Raw genomic sequence first — 22,349 nt, forward strand, 5'->3', positions numbered from 1 at the left:
TTCTAGAAAACGTAAACTAATTGACAGTGACAGAAAGCAGCTCAGTATCTGCCTGGGGACGGAAGCGTAGAGGGAGAGGTGGGAAGGTGAGATCACACAGGGCTTGAGGAAACCTCTGGAGATGATGGATATGTTCATTATCTTGACTTTGATGATGGCTTCACTTAGCAAATTGCCTGATTTCAATCTGTGCACTTTATCATACGTTAATTATAGCTCACTAGGCTCATTTTCATAGGCAGAGATATTATTGATTAGATTTTTTAAGTGACACCAAACTATATGCTGTAATCAAGCAACTCACTCTAGATATGAACACACAGACCGGGCAAAATAAATATATCTTCAGACACGAGAACTGAGAGAGCTTACCATCAAGAGAGCTCCAAAGGACGAGTTTCTGACAAAATGACAATTATCTCAGAAGAAAATTGTGAAATGTGAGTAGGAATAAACAAGGGAAGAGGTAAATATGGGCTAAATCTAAACATAGATTTTTATGAAACAAACACAATATGTATCCAGCTGGAGGGGGAAAAGAAAATAGAACAAAGATAATGATCAAAATAAAATTTTAAGAGGAGGTGATTGCAATTGTAGTGTTTGAAGATTATTTGGTTGTTCAGTAGGAAGGCAGAGATTTTCATTATCTTGTATCTTATTTAGTTCAATATGCATGCTAAAATTTCTGGAGCAACTGATTGGAAAATTAAAAACAAATTTCTAAATAACTCATTAATCTAAGAAGCAGTGATATATCAAAACACTTGAATGCCTAATGCTGAATGATAAAATGATAAAATTTCTACATTTCAAAACTTGGACAATGCAGCTACCACTGAACTTTCAGGGAAATGTATAGCCTTAAATGCTTACATTTAAAAAGAAGAAAAGCTCAAGGCCAGCCCGGTGGCACAGTGGTTAAGTATGCACATTCCACTTTGGTGGCCTGAGGTTTGCCAGTTTGGATCTTGGGTGCAAACATGGCACCGCTTGGCAAGCCATGCTGTGGTAGGCGTCCCACATATAAAGTAGAGGAAGATGGGCACAGACGTTAGCTCAGGGCCAGTCTTCCTCAGCAAAAAGAGGAGAATTGGTGGCAGATGTTAGCTCAGGGCTAATCTTCCTCAAAAATAAATAAATGAAAAGAAGAAAAGCTCAACGTTGATAACCTAAGCATTCAACAGCACAAACTCCCCTCAAAATAAAAGAAGGGATAGTAATAATAAGAGAAATTATCAAAAAATAAAACTTTTAATAAAAAAGATCAGCAAAGCCCAAAATTTTCTCTTTGAAAAGACTAATAAGCAAATCTCTAATTACACTAATCCAAAAAAAGAAAAAAGAAAAAAGACACAGTAAACAGTATTAAGAACAAAAAAGGCATTAAGACAGATACAGCTAATATTAAAAAGACAATACAAAGATGTGAAAAACTTTGCTAATTTATTTGAAAACTTAGACAAAGGGACAAATTCCTCAGATAATATAACATTAAGACTGACTCAAGAAAAAACAGAAAATCTAAGTAACTTGACCACAAAGGAAATTAAATCAGTAGTTTAAAATCTTCCTACAAAGAAATCTCAGGACCAAATGTCTTTACAAGATAAGACATCTTCCTAAGTGTTCTACTGAACAGCTAATTCGATCTTAAAATTTTTCATAGACTAGAGGGGAAAAAAGAACATTTTATGAGCTTAAACTTGTCTTGATTAGAAAGTCAGGAAATGGCAGCACAATGAAGGAACCATTCTCATTCTTGGAGATACGTGCAAAAATCCTAAACAACATTTTATCAAACAGATTCCAGCAACACACATAAATCACAAGATAAAAGTTTCTCCTCTCTCCTCTCTCTGTCTCTGTGTATATTTGTATATATATACATATATGAAGGAAACAAGCACTTAAGCTTGATGAGGATAGAAATTGGTACAATGCTTTGCAAGGATAACTTGGTAAAAGCCACTAAAATTTAAAATATACTTTTAGGAATTTATCCTACAGATATAACCACTCGTGTTCAAAGAAGCATCAAGGCATTTAACCTCTCTGTGCCTTAGTTTTCTCATCCACAAAATGGTAATACTAGCACCTGTCACCTAGATTTATTTTGAAGATTAAATGATTTAATACAGGAAAACCTGTGAAATCAGTGTCAGCACTTGTTAAGAGCCCAGCAGATGTAACCGAGATCACTGTTGTCATTATAATAGTATTTGCTGCATGATTTGTAGACATCAAGAGTGGAAATACCCTGAATGCTCATCGATTATGGTCTGATTCAATAGATTATAGTGCATCCATGCAATGGAACATTATGCAGCTGTTAAAATGAAGAAGGTAGGTGTATGTGAAACCATCTCAAAGACACAGTGTTAGGTGAAAAAAGCACAGTACTGAAAATCTATATGGCATGCTAATATTTGTGTAAAATACATACCCACCAACTTCTAAGCTTACATACATACGGTTATTAAGGATGGCCTCTGGGCAGGTAAACTGAGGACTGAGAGTCAGAGATGAGCGTGACAGTCCTTCAGAGGACATACCCTTTTGTGCTGTTTGAGCTTCTCACCACGTGTATTGGATGGACGCCTGAAGGAGAAGAGGAGGAGGGAAGGGGAGGCACAGGGGAAGAAGGAGCTGGGGGGCAGCAAGTGGGGGCTCCATGAGCACCCGGCCTGAGCGACGGTGCTGGTGCTCCCATGTTTTCACGTTCCACGCTTCAGCCTCAGGGGCTCCGTCAGCGTAAGTCCATCCCGAGGTACAGATCTGTCTGTTCTCAATATGGAGGCGCAATCGAGATTCTGCAGAGCTGTGCAGCACACCTCAGGCGGTGACACGCCCCTGGCCAGTTGTGGAGAGATGAGTGTTCCCCAGGGGAGGTGGGGCAGGTGGGGGGCGAGTGCTCTCATGTGGGCCCTCAGTTTCTCCCCACGGACCCCACAACACTCCTCCCATGTCTTTCGTGTGACCAGCTCACAGCCTTGCTGACCTCTCTCCCGGGGCTCCCTGGCAACCACTCCCTGCTTCCTTCTCTCCAGGCCGGCCTCATCATCTCACTGGCCTCCCCAGCTCTCAGCCTCTCATCCCGAGGCCCCCAGACTCCTTTTCCTAGAATAATCATAGAGACCAATCTTCTCTATACAAACCAGCAAAGTAACGATAGTATCCCCATTTATGGCGTGCTTACTAAGTGTCAAGGCTTGCACTGAGCCGTTTCCATGACCTAACATGGTGAGTCCTCACTGCAACTTCACGGGACATCTGAGACCCAGAGAGGTCAAATGACTTGCCCGAGGTCACACAGCTAGGAAGCAGTGGATTCCGGATTTGAAGATAGATGTGCGTCTCCAACATTCATGCTCCTAGATCATGGGGTGGAGCGCTTCCCACAGGCTCCTCCCAAGGGGCCGGTGGTGAGAAACATCCGTGGTCGTCACCATTTGTGGCAAGTGAGGTTGGGAGATGGTGGAATTTTAGTGCTGGCTTCTCTTGCCAGAAATATCTTTCCTGCAACAACAACAACAACAAAAAGTCGCCCTGTCCCAGGTGTGCCTTTTGGCTCTCTTCTCCCTCCCAGAGCTAGAGTACAGCACATTCTCCCAGAGCGGCCTGGGATGGGTGGAACTCAGATGGAAGCAACATCCTGTCGTTGTCAGCCAAGCCTGCCTCCTCTCCGGCACCTCCCCACCCATCCCTGCAGCATCCTTCTGAGCAGTTTGGGCTTAGAACTCTCCCCCACTAATTGTGATTTCTGCTGGGTGAGCTAGAAACGGGACCGGGTCGCATTCGAAGTATATACTTTCCTCCGCATAAAGAACTTGCCCGCCTCCTCCCTGTAACCAACTTTCAAATGAGCGAAGCGGCCTTGGTATCTGGGCACAGCCCCAGGTGTGTCTCCCCAGTCTGAGAAAGGGACCCGCTCCTTAACGGAATGGCAGAAAAAGGAGCCAAGGAAGTGGGTGTGGTCTCTGGATGCAAGGGTGGCTTGGAATACCGCCCCCTCCTCTGTAGTCCGCGTCCCCTTCTTCTGGGCACTGGAGTGTGGGAAGCTCCCTCGGGGGTGCCTGGTTTGCTTCAAGACCTTGGGTGGGGCCTCACACAGCTCTGGGGCTCTTTTTCTGCAGAGGGGGAGGGAATCGCAGGTGAGAGGAGGTGGCAGACCTCAAATCTTAATGTCTTAAAGCAAAAATGATAAGAAGGTAGCAAAAAAGACTCTTCTGGGCCCGGCCCTTGGCCGAATGGGTAAAGATTGTCACGCTTCGCTTTGGCGGCCGGGGTTCACGGGTTCAGGTCCAGGGTGTGGACCCACACTGCTCACCAACCATGCTGTGGAGGCATCCCACGTACAAAAAAACGGAAGAAGATTGGCACAGATGTTAGCTCAGGGCGAATCTTCCTCAGCAAAAAACAAAACAGAAAAAGAACTTAATTTCTTTGTAAAGTCAAAACTGGTATTCCTGAACAGTGATGGGGAGTGGACTGGGGAGGCCTCTGTTCCAGGGGGTGACTCAGGGGTCAGAATGATGGAGTCTCCACCATCTTTGTCACTAGGCTTCCCCCCAAGGTTACTTTGGGGATCAACATCGAGGCAGCAGAGGAAAGAAGAGAGAGCAGCTTGACAGGCCCAGGCTGGAGGCGGTGCGCCATACTTCCGAAAAACCCACGCTCCACGGGCCAGAACTCAGTTTCGTGACCACGTTCACTGCGAGGGAGGCAGGGAAGCGGGGTCTGTGTGTGTTTCCAGGAGGAAGGGGGAGCAGCTAGCCAGCCTTGGCACGTGTGCGGGCTAAAGCTCATATCCGTGGAGCCACCTGCCAGGTCAAAGTTCAAGAAAACTTAGTGTCCCTGCCTTACCAGATGCTTGCCCTCCCCTCAAGGGTGACCACTCCCCCGGCTCTCCTGATAATCGCTTCTGCCTTTTTCCTTTCTTTAGTTTTCCACTGATGTACTCATGCCTGGGCGTTTCATTAAAAAAAAAAAAAAAAGATTATTTTGTTTTCTGAGTTTTATCTTTGAAAAACACTCTCCATGGTGACTTAAGAGTCTTTCTATCTGGATGCAAACTAATGCATGATAGTGGTAGTCGTTCTCATTTAAAGACCCTCGACTAGTTCAGGCACTGTGCTAAGTGGTCCCCGTGGATTATCTCATTTAACCTTCGCCATCCCAGGAAGGCGGTGCTAGCAGCATCCCCGATTTCCAAATGAAAACCTTGAGCTTGGGAAGGTCACATGGTAACAATGGCAGGGCTGGGGTCTATCCCAGACAGCAGCCCAAGCTTTTGGTCTGCGCGACATACTGCTCTGGCATTGTGAGCAGCTTGTTTTTACCACCCAACATCTATTCTCCCCTCTCCTAGCAAACATGCAACAATTTCTCTCTAAAGAACCACCCTGTTGCTCCCGCTCAGTCCACATGGTTAATGTGGGTTTCCATTCTTACTCCAAAAATGGACACATGACACAATCCTATCCAATTCTAACACTGCATTCCCCTGACCACAGTAATTGGTTCAGGGGTGAGTATGTGACCGAGCCAGAATCAATGAGTTGCAACAAGGCTTTTGCAACTGATCTTTCTTTGGCAGAGCCAAGAAATAGAAAAAAAGAAACTGGGGCCTGATGATCATTCTTGATGCCCTGGATCAAGCTAGGCCTGAAGCCCTAACTGCTTTAATTTTCATGAACCAATAAAATCCTTTTTTAGTTCAGCCAAATTGAATTGAGCTTCTGACATTTAGATAGAAATATCCCCACCTTTTACACTGATTAAATGTTGCTCACAAATGCTTGAGGAAATGCACTGAATGGAGGATAAAGTAGTCCCAGAATGCCTAAATAGTTGAAAGTACTTATCATTTGAAGACTTAGATAATTCCTCCATAACAGATCTTTCCATTCTCTCTTCTCCTAATGAGAGAGCATAAAAAAGAACGCTGCCCAGCTATAGAATTAGACCCCTCACCCTACTCGCTCCCCTTGCAGAAGTGGCAAGGGAGAAGGTCTTCCATCTATGCCTGTGGTCCAGTGCGATGTCTCATCCCAGAGATTCGAGGGTCTCAGTTTAAAGTGATAACAAAGTCAAAATTATTCCGAACTAAGATTTTTTAAAAAATCAAATACAGATGTAGAAGGACCCCAATTATAAAAGAATAACTTTCACTCTGTCACTTAAAATCATTTCAGTGATCTTTTTCAGCCACTGCATTCAGAATACAGGACTCTTTTCCTTCTTTGTTTGCGACTGCACCACTCCTTTTCTCTCCCGGAGTCGGGAAAGAAAACATTCTCATTTCCACTCGCTGGTTACCCATGAGCAGCCTCTGCCTACTGGCCCCAACCCACACTCATTTTTACCCTGGGAGCCTCCCGGCCATAAATTCACCTTTCGGCACGAGTGGCCCACGGCCCACAGCGGCTCCCCCGGCTCCCTGAGCAGCCCTGGCCAGCTCCTCTGCACAGTGCGCCTCCCACCCAGGGTCCAGATTCGGGGAGGGGCGGCTCAGCAGCGAGAGTCCACTGCCACAGCCGGCAGAGCATAGCTGGCAGAGGGCGGAGGTGAAGAACTTAACTCAGGATTTAAAAAAAAAATTAATTGAAATATAATTTGCGTACCATAATGTTCACCCTTAAGTATGCGATTCAGTGGTCTTAAGTATACTCACAAGGTTGTGCAACCATCACCATTATCTAATTACAGAACATTTTCATCACCCCAAAAAGAAACCTCCCACCATTAGCAAGTCAGTTGTAAAGGAGACAATGGCAGTCCCATACTCCTCGTGTTGGGATTTCCCCTTCCCCTGCACGGGTGGGTAATGGCCTTCTTTTAGTCGTATTGAAGAGGCCTGTTGGAGAAGACACAGAGACTGTTGCTAATTACTCCCTTTCCTTTGGATCTTGACATTCAAACACACGAGCAAGAGGCCCGAAGTAGTGAGACTTTCTAGGGACCAAGGAAACTACACATCGATGACAAATTGCAGCACTAGGGAGAGAAATTCCCTCCTTACAGAAGCTGGGGCTGTCCCTGAGAATGGCTTTTTGCGTGTTGGGACTAATGTGAAGAAAGCAAGGGTCCAGGGTAAAACTTTAAGAAGGCCCTTACTCTGGAGTTCTGCAAGGGCAGGACCCCTCACAAGTTGGCTGACCTTTATTTCTGATGTGTGAATCCTTGGAGATCTTGGGCGATTCAAGGGGAAGGAGGTGCCCAGGTGGTAGATCTTGGACTTCCTACCCATCTGTCATTTGAGGACGCAAATTGGTTTTAGTTTGAGTTGAAAAAGGAAGAACAAACCTCAAGTTTGAGAACTCAATCCTAATGCCTCGTCCAGGGAAATGCGAACTGTCTTCTGTGTTCAATGATATAAACTCTAGGTGTATTGATGGAGTTGGGCAGAATCCAGGACAGAGGGAAGTGGTTTATGATTCAGTGTGACATTGGCAGAGAATGGGTCTACATCCTCCCAGTAAAATGTTCTTTCACTACCGGGACTCAACTTTACAAATTCACTTGAAGTTTTCCTCTGATAGCAATATAAACCTAATTTTCCTTCTTTTCTGACCCTATTTCTTCATTCAACAAACATTTACCAAATGCCTTTTACGATCCAGATCAAGCGCCAGGCAATTGGCATACAGAGAAAAAGAAGATGTTCTTTGTTCTCAAACAGGTGTCTTAGAAATTCTTAAAGAACACAAAAACACTAATTCAAAAAGATATACGCGCCCCTATGTTCATTGTAGCATGACTCATAATACCAAGACCTGGAAGCAACCTAAGTGTCTATCGATGGACGAAGGGATAAAGACGATGTGGTGTGTATGCACAATGCAATACTACTCACACATAAAAACGATGAAATCTTGCCACTTGCGACCACATGGATGGACCTTGAGGGTATTATGCTAAGTGAAATAAGTCAGACGAGAAAGAAAAATACCATATGATTTCACTCATATGTGGAAGATAAACAACAACACATAGATATGGAGAACAGATTGGTGGTTACCAGAGGAGAAGGGGGTGGGGGAGGGTGAAAGGGGTCAAGGGGCACATGTGTACAGTGGCGGATGGGCACATGTGTACAGTGGCGGATGAACACTCGACTTTTGGTGGTGAACACGGTATAGGCTACAGAGAAGTCGCGATACAATGATGCACACCTGAAATTTATATAAGGTTATAAACTGATGTGATCAATGAAAATAAACAAATAAGTAACTAAAAGAAGTTCTTAAAGAAGACAGTCTTAGAAAGAGACCCTTACAGCACAGGTCTGTAACAGCTGCATGTACAAGGATGGAGGAATATAAAGAACCAATTCGGAGGAAGTCTATCGTGGCACTATGGTAATAAGAACCCTCAAATAGTCTAAATGCCTAATAATAAGGAAATGGTTGGGGATAAGGCAAAGGTAAGGGGATAATGTTGGTTAGTACAATTGTATAAGAAACCATGTCCCATTTGTAACTGAAGGAGAGCTCACCATGCCCCCAAACACACACACGCACACTTTCCTGCTTCCTGCAGATTTCATGCCGAAGTCTCAGACCGGCAGCCTAGGAGTCAGTGCAGGCAGACATGTTAAGTTTTACCCATGTAGTGCCTAAATTTGGATTGATCCACATTTTTGAACGATAGTGTTGGATTTTTAGAAGATAAATTGGTCTTCTGGCTTCTTTTGAAGCATGAGAAGATGTGACAACAGTGAACCCCCATTTCACACAGTAATGCTTGGACACAGCTGCACGGCGGGCTCCCCCTCGAGGCAGGTCATGTCCTGGCCAGCCTGCCACTGTCCCCACTCACTTGCATCTCCCAACACAGAGGCTGGGGTTACCATTTATCATCCTGTAAGTGACCCATTGTATTCACTGAGGGCATCTTTCTGATCACTGCATGCACTTGAAATCTGACCTCCTTGGAGAAGACAGAATTGTCTCAGAGAATGAATGGCTGGCGGAGGTATGTGGTGTGTGTGTATTTGTGCGTGTGTGTGTGAGAGAGAGATCCTGCAGTTAGCCTATGAATGAACAATCAGAAAAAGAATCATGTCCACAAGTCAGGGTGGTAAAGAAGTCCTAAAAGAGCGAGGCTTGGTGGACCCACACCAACCCCAGGTGGTTCTGCAGACCACAGCACGTCAAAGCCTCACGGATCTTGCTCTAGCGGCCTTGGGGCTGCCATGGCATTATTCTTGCCCGGGTCAGTTAGACTTGTGGGAATGCCATGCTGCAGGGAAGAGGGATGGGCCCTGGGGCAAGACCAACACCCATGGGTCAGGAAAGCAATTTTCCCAAATCCAGGGGAGATTTTGAATGGACAGGGGTGAAGAAAGAGATCCTCTCAGAGACATCAGCATCGTGAGGGTAGGCAAGAGACAGCGCATCCCCAGGGGGATGTCAATGAGGGTCTGTCCCCCAGGCAGTGGGACTTCCTGTTCTTCTCACATGATAATCCCCATCAGTCAGTCAAGTTGGGTGCAGCTCCTCAACTATGGGCCACTGTGGGAGGAGCACAGGATCCTGGCGTCAAGAATTGTGGCGTCTGAGCACCTCTACGGGAGTCCACAGTCCCATAGGTCCAGCATGTGCGCAGCACAGCTGCCCTCTGAAGTGGCCCTGTGAAGAAAAAAGACCAATTTGGAGCAATCTGGTTGTCAACTACAGGAGGCCACAGCCCTGCATTTTCACAAATAGACTTGAGGCAGACACTGCTACTGCTCACTCATACCCATGGTCTCCCCTTCCTGACTACGTTTCCCAGATGCCCTTGCAGTTGGTTGCAGCCATGTGACTGAGGTTCAGCCAATGGGATGTGGGCAAAAGTGATGTACATGACACCTCTTGGTCAATCGGCCCACTTTGCCTCTTATGTGTTACCCAAGGCAGAGGACCCAGTGGAGGATTCTGGGGCCTTGGAATGTTCCGGGTTCCTGAATGACTGTGTGAACAGAGCCTCGTCCTTCCTAGTGACCTGCACTGGACTGTAACATGAGCAGGAAATAAACCTCCATTGGACCAAGTGCCTGAGATGTGGCAATTGTCTGTTGCTGCAGTTAACGTCCTGTAACTAACACAACATTAGAGAGAGATGACCCTTGATGGAGGGAAACATGGATGCTTGGCTTATATCCAGCTGCTTCTCTTTAGGGGAAACAGACTCTTGGATGTAAGGGTCACTTTTATAATAACAACAAAATAACGGGAAAGAGAGAGCCTGAGACATATAGACAGGTAGGGATACTGAAAGAGACAGAAACAGAGACTCAGAATGATACCCAGAAGATGCTCAGAAAAGGCTCAACAGAGATGTTCAGGAAGGCAAATGGGTTTCATGACCAGTGAAGCCACTAACCAGGCAAGCCCAGCTGGACCTGTCTGCGAGGCCAAGGACACGCCTTGTTCCAATGTAAGAAGATGGGAGGGCAAAGGGGGCCAGTTGTCAGGGTGCTACCTGAGTGGTTCTGAGACGCCAGACTCAGCATGTTGACGATGATGATGACATGACCCAAATTCCACCAAGTCGTTCCTGGATCTGAAACCCCAGGGAAGTTAGACCTGTTGGGGCAGCGCCTGAGTGTACTGCTGGAGCCCCACGTGTGTGTGTGTGTGTGTGTGTGTGTGTGTGTGTGTGTGTGTATGCCTGTTTCATTCAGTGCTGCCTGGTATGGTGGACCATACTCCAAGCATTGTGACAAGCTTTTGGAAATGAAGAGTCTGTCATTCAACAAATACCTGTTGACTGGAGCCCTGCTGTGTGCCACACACAAGTGCCTGCCCTCAAGTAGCCCACGTTCTAGAGACAGCAGACAAGCAAATCCTTGAGTAAATGAGAAAATGCATCAGGTGGTGAGAAAATAAAATTAGGTGGCATGATGCCTAGAGATAAGATTGAGAGATGTTTCAGACAGAAGGTCAAGGCAGGCTTTTCCAGACAATGGGAAGGATGAGCTCCAAGCAGAGGAACTTGGGGTGTCTGGGGACGGCCAGGGGACCCATGTGGTAGAACAGTGTGCAAGGCATAGAGTCCCGGAGATGAGGTTGGAGAGAGAGGTGGGAACCAGGCCAAGGAGGCCTTGCAGGCCATTGTGGAAAGTTCCAGTTTCATTCTCAGGGTTGTGGGAAGCCATTGGCAGGTTGTAAACAGGGGAGTGACCTGATCAGAATTATTTTTCTTAAGCTCCCCTTGGCTGCTCTGTGGCGGGTGGATCACAGAGGGCAAGAGTGGAAAGAGGAGGCAAATATGGCGGGTGGGGCCAGTCTCCTTTCCCAGCTCAGCCCCAGGCACCATGGGGTGGCCCATATGTTACCTCTTTGCACCCTCACGGGGAATGGCACAGTGCTGGGAACACACTCAGTATTCCTGGGAGTTAGAGCGCTGGGCTTGGAGTCAGACACTGGCCAGTTCTGTGGCCTTGGGTCAGGAATTGCCTTCTCTGAGCCTGTTTTCTCAACTGTAAGATGGAGATAGTAAGCTTCCCTTAGAGCAGGGCTGCAGCTCCTGTGCCCCAAATGGGGCCTGTCCATGTCTCCCTCCCTTGTCAGGGCCCCGCCTCATGCTTCAAGGCCCTGGTGGCCACATAGAAAACCTGAGTCCTGGAAGGGCCCAGGAGGGCTGGACGGTTGTGCACAGCTGTAGGCCCATTGGGTAATCCAGGCTGAAGCCCACTGTCCCCTGGGCCACCCCAGGCCTCACCAGATCCCTTTCTCCCCATGAGGAAACAGGAGGAGGCAGGCAGGGCCAGCGTGGAGCCAGCCCCTCTCTGAGAGACGAGGAGGGGGCCGGGCCAGGGGAGGCGGAGGACGTGACTCACCCGTCGGCCACAGAGGATCCCAGGAGGAGGCGTTCAGGAAGTGGACCCACCCTCCTGTTGCTTCAGCAAGGACATCGAGCCCAGTCCCACTGACTTCCCCACGCTCCCTGACGGGGTGGGGGATGAACGAGGGAGCAGGGGTCACTGGAAGGTTAAGTGGGGACCTAAGGCTCCTGCGGGGGTTAGGGTGGACAATTCGTCAGGAGTTGATGGACGGGGTGAAGAGGCGTCCTTGGGTGATGGGGCGGGAACAATCAGTGGGAGCCTGGGGGTGGCTGGAGAAGCCACGCAGAGGGGCCCGCCCGGGGACTTTAGGTCCGGGCAGGGCTCCCAAGAACCAAAGCCCTCAAACTGGGGGGTGGGAGGGATTCTCTCCAGGGGGCTCAGGACTCAGGTAGCTGCCAAGAAGCGGTGACGTTGCTGAGGGAGCCGGGACACTTCTCGAGACTGTGCAAGAAAACCCACCTACCACGTGAGGCCACCGAGACTTCCGTTCTGCGTGTCTTCATTCTCGCAGACACTGACTGAGCGCCTGCTGGGTGCCAGGCACGCTGAACGAGGGCACAGCAGAGAGCGAGACAGCCATGGTCCTCGCCTTCATGGACCCTTCAGTCTCAGAAAAAACAGACTATAAACAAGAAGACAACAGGAGAGATGCCGTTCAAGGGTACAAACTTGCAACGAGCAGTGAATCAGTCCCAGAGATGGAACGCACAGTATGGCAGATACAGACAACTCTAACATACTGTAGTCTCCAAACTTGCTAAGAGTCTAGATCTTCCTTATTCCAACCACTAAAAAGAAAGCGTAATTACGTGACTCATTATCAGAGGTGCTCATTATCGCTACAATGACAATCAAATTATAGCATTTAAATGTATCAAATCAACGTGTTGTATGCCTTAAATTTACAAAATATGTGTCAAATATATTTCAATTAAGAGAAAAAGAAGACAAACCAAATCACTACAAACTGAGAACAAGACTATGAAGCAAACAAGATGGCATGTTAGAGTTTAAAGGCAAGCCTGCTTTGAAGGCTGGTCGGGGACGGCTTCTCTGATGATGTCCCTGTGATGTTGGAGCTGGGACTGAGAAGAAGGAACCACCGGCCCAGAAAGGGCCCTCCCCCAGGGTTCATGGACTCCACCGACACACGCTGAGCTACCCACGCACCAGGCACCACTGCACACCTGGTCTCATTTAATCCTCATAACTCGGGGAGGAAGGCGATGGGATCCCCCTTTACAGATGAGGGCACGGGCTCAGAGCGTGACATGACTTGCCCAAGGCCACCACAGCTAGCGGGTTGTAGTGCCAGGATTCCTACCCCTGTAGTCCTGCATCTTGCCTTGAGGTCTTTGCCTGTGCCATTCTCTAGACATCCTTCTCCACTCTTCCTTCTCACATCCTGACTGAATCCCACTCACCCAGATTAGAGGTCGCCTCCTCCAGGAAGACTTCCCTAACCTGCCAAGCCTGAGTTAACGTCCTTTTTTGTGTTTCCACAGGCCACTTGCAGAGCAGGCATTCCATACTGTCTCTTTACTCCTGGGAACGTCTCTTTCTCATGCCATTCACATGGTTACAGCACAATCCACCATGCTAGTAAATAGCCTCTCCCCTGGCCACCGTTGACTGGTCGAGGTGTGGGCACCTGATGCAAGCTAAGCCAATTAGAAACCTTCCCTGGGACTTTGGAACGAGGAGTCACCTCTGTGCAGATGACTGAAGCTGAGACCCTATGCAATAGGAGCCATGTTCTGCCACGTGGACTGAGGAGCAGAAAGGCCAGCAGGCAATGAGGAGGGAGACGCTGCTGCTGCTGCGAGAGAAGTGGAGGCAAGAGCTAAAGAGGAAACACTTCCAGGGTTCCTCGCCTCCAAGCCCAGGCTGTGACTCCAGCGCAGGCCTGGCACTTCCAGCTCTTGGAGGCCAGGAGCACCCAGGGTCCTTCTTGTTTCTGGTACTGCCAAAAGGCACCAAATGCAAGGTGCTCAGTAAATGCTTATTAAATGGATGAATTGGTCCAAATATGGTGCTGATTCCCCTGTCTCACCAGGTCTTTCCTTGATGGTATATCAATTTGGAGAATAACAATAATAACAATAAACCTGTTTTTGTCGGGGACTGAAAGGGCCAGCTGGCAGGCTCCGTGAGGCCAGAAGAGAGGAGAACGGCAGGACACGCCCCAGTAAGTGGCCCCATCACGTGGCCCAGGGCTGAGAAGCACCTCTTGCCAGGTCATCTTCCCTCTCTGGGGAGTCACTCTCAAACGGAAGGTCACAGGCCTGAAGTGGGCCCCTCCCAGTGACCTGGCCAGGCCTTGGGTGTGGGCTGGAGGAGGAGGCAGGGGTTTGCCTGGGAGCCAGAGGTCACCAGTCAGAGCGGATGCTTTGAATTTAGACCCGGGTTTATGAGCCGCAGCAGCCGCCAGCCGAGGACAGGGCCCAGCCCTTCCCAGGCCATGGGCCGCTGGGAGGAAGGCGCACTTTTAATGGAGTGCCTGTTTCTCCCAAATATTACACTAGGCAGGGAGCTTGGACCAGAATGAAAGCAGAGGGTCTAATTTTAGACAGTACCTATGAATGAAACTTGACCCAAGCTGGGGAGGAAATACCTTCCACCAGCCCGTGCCAGGACCAGTGTGTGTGATTTTCTGCTAAATTAGGCAGCTCCTGCAAACAGGTTACCGTGGGGACTCGGGCGTTTTTCCCTTTTCTCTCCACGAAGTGGGTCAGACTCCTTATTTCTAAACACACATTCCTCCTCTCCTCAGCCCCATTCTTTCACGAAAGCTCCCGGTCACCACGTCCCTGCGTGTTCTGCCTAGTTAACTGTCCGTTCTTCCTCTTTCTTCTGCCCTGCCCTGCCCGGTGTGGCCCTGCCTAGGACCTAGGGCTCGAGGCCTTAGGTCAAGCGACCTGGGGCTCTGAGCCCTGGGTACCACGCTCCCACAGCCAAGTGTCCACTTGATTGGGGTCCAATGCAAGCCAGCCCGAGACTGTGGCCTCCATGAAGGCAAGATTCACACGTGTCCTGTGCTCCATCTGCTGTCTGTGAGGGCCTAGCACAGAGCCTGTGAGGATCTAGGCTCAGTCAATACCTATCAACTCTTAAAGAAAGACTTCTGCCCTCTTGGTTGTTGCATTTGAGCCCAGCTTGAGTAGAGTGGAGGTCACCCTTTCTTTGCTTTTTTCCTTTAAAGTAATTTGGTCATGTCGCCCAGGAGCAAAAGAAGTGTGAACTGCCACCACCGTAGTTATCAAGGTGGCAGAGGGAAAAGGCAGCCTTTAGAAGCCGTCAGGCCGGGCCCCCCAATCCAGCTCTGCCTCTTGCTGCCTGCGTGGTCCGGGGAGTCTCTCGTCCTCAGTAAACCTCGGTTTCCTCATCTACAACATGGGCATAGCAATCCCGACTTTTCGGAATGGCCTGCACCAGGGACTCTCCCCAAGGCTGTTCCCCCACCCCTCTCCCCGGCTCCAGCTCCAGCCGGGGCCTGGCCAGACTTGGGGGCGAAGGCGGAATCATGTCAGCCAAGCAGGACCGAGCCTGGAAGGCAGCTCGGTTCCCAGTCTGGGGCGCGGCCTTGGCCCGGCTCAGGATCCGGTTCATCTGTAGCCGGGCTCTGCGGCTTTGGAGCGATGGTCTGTGGGTTGTCCAAGGCGGCCCTGCAAACAGAGCAGGCCTGGCGGAGGAGGGCGGGAGGGCCTGGGGCGAGGACCGCCGGCGCGGGGATGAGCTGGGGCCTCCCTCCCCAGCGAGCCCGGAACATTTGCTTGTCGTGTATCCAACGACTCAGCCATTTGGGACCCATTTTCCCTTCTCTAGAAACCTTCCCACAACGTTCCTGGGGAGGGGAACGGAACCTTCGCTGGGAGATGTGTTTGTCTCCGTGCATTTTTTCTTTGGGGATCTGGGTCAAGTACTTAGGGAAAAAAGGGACACACCCAGCACCCACCTTGGCTGCCTCTCTCTGTGCCTCTGTTCCCACAATAAGGCCCACAAAACCAGCCTGGCTCTAAACAGAGATTTGCTTCTCTTTCATTCTTTCTTCCTTCTTCCTTTTCCTTTTTCCCCTTTCCTTTCCTCCCTCCCTTCCTTCCTTCCTTTCTGTTTTTTCAAGTTCAATTCTGCAAGCCTGCTATGCATACCTACTATGTGTCAGTACTCTGTTACACATGGGCTGGCTGGTCTTGAGGGGCACCCGCTGCAAATGCTGATCCATTCAACTGACGTCAGCGGATTCATTGAGCACCGCAGCGCACACTCAGGACCATGCTCACCGTGGGGGAGGGGAGGAGAGCACGGAGGAAAACGTGGACCCTGAAGCAGGGATGGGGCAGCACAGAGCTAGCTGTGCCTTGCTCCTCCTGCAGGGTCAGGACAGGGGTCCTCAGGTTGATGATGTCTGAGCAAGGTTCTGAAGGTTGAAGAGGAGTTCGTCAGGTGACCAAGAGGGGGCTAAACACCCCAGGGAGAGGGAGCAGAGTGCACAGTGGCACAGAGTGTGACAAAGGGTGGTGCCTAACAGGTCACACAGGAGAACCCAAGGTGGACCCTGCCCTCTTAGGGCTTGTGGCCTCTAGAGGGATAAGACACATGAGACCCCAATACAATGTAGAGTGAACTGGGGCCTCTAAGAGCGATTCAGGGAGTCGTGGGGCTCAGAGTGGCTTGGAGGGGAATTATGGGGAAGACAGCCCGGAGGAGGGGCATGTGAGGGGTCCATTAGCAATGAGAGGAGAGGGAAAGGATTGGGGCCAGGGGAAAACTCCATAGAGTAGTGTTCATCGGGATCGCCTGGGGCAGTTTTAAAAATACAGACTCCAGGCCCTGCTCCCAGAGAGTCTGGGTCACTTGGCCTGGGGAAGGGCCCAGGCATCTGTACTTTTTAAAGCTCCCTGGGAATCCTGATGTGCAGGCAGCATTGAGATCCACTGCTCCAGATGAGGGAGACAATGTGAAGGAAGGGGACAGTGCGAGGCCAGAAAATGGGGAGGTGTTTTGGGAGAAGGGCAATGGGATGTGTACATGGAAAGAAGCAGGTGGACATGCTAACCCTTAGTCACAGATGCCCGATCTCCATTCTGTTTGTAAATGGAAGCCACGGAAAGTTCTGAGCAGGGGCACAATCTGACTGAGGATTACCGGAAGCAGGGCGGGACTGGAGGTAGGGCCCCACAATGGGCTGCCAGCCAAGGGGAGGAGTGCACAGCCCTGACCTGGAGTGGTGAAGGGGAATGGGCTTCTGGACCTCTAGTGGACAGGCAGGATGCCATAAGTCCTAGATTTCTGCCAAGGACTCTGACCAAGGACATCTTTGAGCATCTGTCTGCTGTGTGCTCGTCAAGGTCACTATCATCATTACAGAAGATGTGATGGTTAATTTTATACGTCACCTTGGCTGGGCCACAGTGCCCAGATACGTGGTCAAACATTATTCTGGATGCTTCTGTGAGGGTGTTTTTGAATGAGATTAACATTCAAATCAGGGAACTCCGAGTAAAGCAGATTGCCCTCAGTAATGTGGGTGAGCCTCACCCAGTCAGTTGAAGACCTGAACGGAGCAAAAAGGCTGACCCTCCCTGGGCAAGAGGGGTTCCTACAGCAAATGGCTGTACTTGAACTGCAACGTTGGCTCTCTCCTGTGACTCTAGCCTGATGGCCTTTGGACTTCAACTATAATGTCAGCTTCTCCCTGGATTTTGGACTTGCCAGCCTCCGTAATTGTGTGAGCCAATTCCTTAAAATAAATGTCTCTCTCTCTCTCTCTCTCTGTGTATATATATATATATAGTGTGCGTGTGTGTGTGTGTGTGTGTGTGTTATTGGTTCTGTTTTGCTGGGGAACCCTGCCTAATGCAGTGGGGATACCTAAATTTCTTTACCAACTCATGACTTCCACAGTGCTGAACTTTGTGTCCAGCAGCGGGACAGGAGGCCTCTCGGCCAATCCATTACAATCCGCGTGGCAGTGCCTCCCTCACCAAAGCCCCACCTCACTTCCTGCAGGAGTAGGTTCCATAAAACTGGGTGGACATCTGGGTTTTCTTTGTGTAAACTAAAGTCTCTTAAGCAAACTCAGAGTATCAGGTGGGATGCTTTCAGCAACAAAACCTCAAACCCCAACTCATAAACCACAAGTAAATATTTAGCTCATGTATTAGAAAGTCCAGGTGCAGGGCAGCCTCCAGGACTGGCTAACTCAGCAGCCCAGCGCTGTCATAAAAGAGCGGGCTCCTTACAGCCGTCCTCTGTGTCTCAGCCTTGGTTTCCTCCTCAGCCTGGCGGTAACATGGCCACCATGGGTCCAGATGTCTCAAGCAGACACCACAGCATCAGGGGAAAGTGGAGACCCTGGCTTTCTGTGGCTGTGTCTTAGAGGAGAGGAAATCCTTCTCAAGAGCCCGCAGCAGAGTCCCCTCAGGTCTCATCGGTCACATGGGCCACTGGACCACTGGTCACTCCTGAACCAATACCAGCAAGGTGGGTGAAATCCTATGATTGTTAGAATTAATGATGACGCCAACCTGATTGTCTCCCACACTTAGGACAATGTCTATTAAAAGAATCCCTCTGCAACACACCTATTTGATAAAAATTTGGTTAAAGAGGTGGATTCGGACAGATCTGATGGTTGCACATGTTGACAATTATTCTGAATCATTTTTTACTATATGATGCCCCTCTGAGTGTTTCTAGAAGCTATCAGCTGTCCTGCAAGTGCCACTACCAGCATGTCACTCTCTTCCAATGTGGCTTTCTCCAGCCTTGAGTAAGAGATCACACTGTATACAATGAGGATTAGTGAAGAGAGTGACAACAATATGCTTAGCATAGTATGTAAAATATGTCATTCAACTCCCCCGGGAGCTCTAGAAAGAAGCTGTCATTATCCCTTATGTCAGTTAGGGATGCTCAGGTACGAGTAACAGAACACCCAAAGACTTCATATAATACCTCCTGTAACACAGTCCCCAGTTAGATGCAACAGTTCAGCGTTGTCATCAAGGAGCTTTCCAGCCTTCTCCTGTCCATCCCCAGTGCATGGGCTTTTACTTACAGGCTCGCAATCTCATAGTTGTAAGATGATTGCTTCAGCTACAACTATCTCATCTTTGCACAAATGAATTCAAAGCAGGAAAGAAAGGGAAGGACGATGTTTTGCATAATCCTCCAACCAGATTTCCAATTGGTCAGAACTTGGTCACATGCCGACTCTTCAACCAATCACTGGCTTAAATCAAATCTGATGCATCCCCAGAATGAGCACACTGCTGCCTGGAGGAACCCGGGGCTCTGTTGTCAAGGAAAAAGGGGTAATAGAAGTTGGTGGGCAACTAGGTGTCTGCCACATGCCCGCTCTACAAATGAAACAAAATCTCCAAGAGAGTAAGTGAAATGCACAAGGTCACCCAGGCTGCAGAGGCAGAAAAATTCAAACTCAGGTCAAGAAACTCCAAATCAAGCGACTTTCCATAGTGCTGTGGTAGCAGGTGAGGATATATGTCCTGAAGCTCTTTTATTCACATTCCTGAACCTTCCATTGACTGATTACACTTCCTGCTGGCTCTACCTGGTCAACCCAAGTGTGGATGGGACCCCACACTCACTGATCATCTGGCCCCATCACTTTGCAGCCAATCTGACAAGGACTTCCAGTTTGCTTTTTGGGGGTACTCAGACCCAGCTCTGCTGCTTTCCAAGTGTAGCCGTTAACACCCAGCTGTTGAAGGTGATGGCTCCCTGTTTGCACTGAGCCATTTTTATGACATCCAGTGAACGGGAGAGAACTGCAACTAGAAACATTTATAGACTTAATCTTAGGGCCTGCAAAGATATAAATGTTTAATGCTTTTTCCAGGTGTGGACTGGGGAAAGCTGTGCGTATGAATCTTGAATTGACACAGGACTGACATAGAAGGGTAGAGATCACAGGAAAACACGGTAGACAAAACGTTGGTTAGAGAATCAGGTCATTTCCTTCTAGACTCATTTCCGATGCTGACCAGCTGCAGGAAGCTGGTCCCTACTTTCTCCTCTCTAGCCGCTCCCTCTCACCCTCCTTACTTTTGCCCACAAAGATCCTGGAAGAAAAGAAATCATTCTTACTCATCTTTGTTTCCCTTTTAATGTCCAAGGTCTGGCACATAATAAGTGCTCAGAAAGTGTGTGAATCGATGAATGAAAGAGTAAATAAATGAAGTGAAATGAATGGATGTCTCTCTCTCTTGAGGGAGGAGCGACATCTGTTATCTCCATTCTTATCTGCAACAGAAGAGGGGCTCGGCCCAGGTTGAGTGAACACACGAATGGACAAAATGTTCTAAACTTTGGGTTGCATTTGCTGACTCCCCTTAGCCATTGCACTTGCTGTCCTTCTGCCTAGAACGTTCTTCCCTGACTCATTCAGATCTCAGCTCAAATATCTTCTTCTCAGGGAAGCCATACCTTATTACCCGATCCAAGAAGGCTCACTACCCCCACCTCCAGCACCTCTTTATGCTTCATCTCCTTGTTCATTTTCCTTCCTAATACTTTTCTCACCAGGTAATTATTCCATTTGTTTATGGCCTGTCTCTCCCCACTACAACATCAGCTCCTTGAAAGCAGTGCCTCTGTCTGTCTTGTTCACTGCAGTATCCCCTTTAGAATGTCTGGCATGTAGTAGAAGTTCAATAAATACCTATTGAGTGAATGTATAAATGAATATGCCTTCCAACCTTTTGTAAGGCTTCCAATGGCCCCCTCTCCAGAGCAGAGGATCTTTCTCATCCATCCAGTTCCCTCCAGGGTCTCTCACAATATAAAGCATCTTAAAAGTCTTTCCAGCCTTGACATCAGTAACCCCACACCACCCCGGCCTCCTATCCCTTTGACCATGCTTCCCATCCTTCTCCTACCCCCAGAGCCCTGCTCCTCACCCTCTGGATTGTTGGTTAAATTTTATTATGGGGTAGGAATACTATACAGCTGTTAAAAATGATGTAAAGAAGTGTGTGTATCAACACACAAAGTTACTCACAATATTACAACTAATTAGATTACAACATTTTATATAGGTAGTTAGATTCTGTTTCTACAAAATCTCCATGTGTAGGTACATGTGTATTTAACACATGGAAACAATCAGAAGATTATACAATAAAATGTTACCAGTGATAATATTTACGCATTTTCTTTCTTTGTGTTTTCCTGTCTTCTATTTTTTTATGATGCTTCTATACACCATGTACAACTTCCGGAAATTTTTAAGTTGAACCATATGAAATTGCTAGTTTGATAAATCAAAAGCAGTCAAATATCTTCCATTTCATATGATTGGATGAAATAAATAAACCATGAGACCACCTAACATTTAGGCAGGATCGAAGGTTAGGACGCATGGAGAGAATATATGGACCAAGAGCCCTGGGAGCACGTGCTGAGTGGAACTGCTATGCAGGGGACCCAAAGCACTCAGTGGGACCAAGTTTGGGTGTAGATTGTGAGTCACCTGTGCTCCATATTAGGGCACTAGAGTCCTTGGTCACTGCTGGTCAACAGGTGACACCTGGTGTTATTGATTAGGCAAGCACCGGGACAGCTGGAGGTGATTTCTGCGGCATCTGGGGATTTCAGTGCCTGCGCTCCATGCATCAAGTGCCTTATTTGGGAACGAAGGCGTCCAGTTATCACTCGAGCAGAAGTCAGCTCTGCGCCGCTGTCAGCAGCCTGGGAGGCTAAGTCAAGATTCGCCAAAGGAAGGGGAGGAGAAGGGGAGAGGTGGAAGGGAGGGAAGAGAGGGTGTTCATGTTTCCCAAGCACAGGAGCCGATGGCAGGTGCGTTCCCAGGGGTTCTGACCACAGTCTCTGAAAGGGGAGGTGACACTCCGCTTCCATGACGATCGCTTGAGAGAACCGAATGGCCAATATTGAAGGGAAATCCCTGATTTAGACACTCAAAAGAGCCTTTCATGACGTTTCACAGCAATGACTCCAGTGTGCTGTGGCATTTGTCACAGATAAGCACCTAGCTCAGAAGTGGGAAACCGAGAGGTAGCCAAGACTGCGGAAGGGAGGGGTCTCCCAGGCGTCCGCGGTTCTGGGATGGTGACAATCAGCCTCCGAGACTGTACTCACTCCACACACCAACATGCTTTCAATGCTTAGTGTAGACATTCAGCCTCGGAGGAAGGTAGCTCCGCCCAGCTTCCGGAAGGCCAGGGCGGGTCAAGCCTAGATGCATTCGAAGAGATGACAGCAGAAAATGCAAGTGCAATTTAGCTGCATACTAAAAAGCAAAAAGAAGCCAAAGTGAAAATGGCAAGCCCAAGAATGTGGAAAAAAATTCAACCAAAATGACAAAGAGCTAAAAAATCTGTATTTAACTTATTAAAAAAAAAAAGTCAGCTGTATTTTTTGATGGGCAAAAAATTTAAAAGATGGGTGTCAAATACTCTGCAATTTCTATGTCGTGAATAATAAAGTGCAGTGATGCCAAGCAACCTCCTGACATAGCTGTCCTGTCTTGTCT

The sequence above is a fragment of the Equus przewalskii genome, chromosome 13 (assembly GCF_037783145.1).
Source record: "Equus przewalskii isolate Varuska chromosome 13, EquPr2, whole genome shotgun sequence".
Lineage (NCBI taxonomy): Eukaryota > Metazoa > Chordata > Mammalia > Perissodactyla > Equidae > Equus > Equus przewalskii.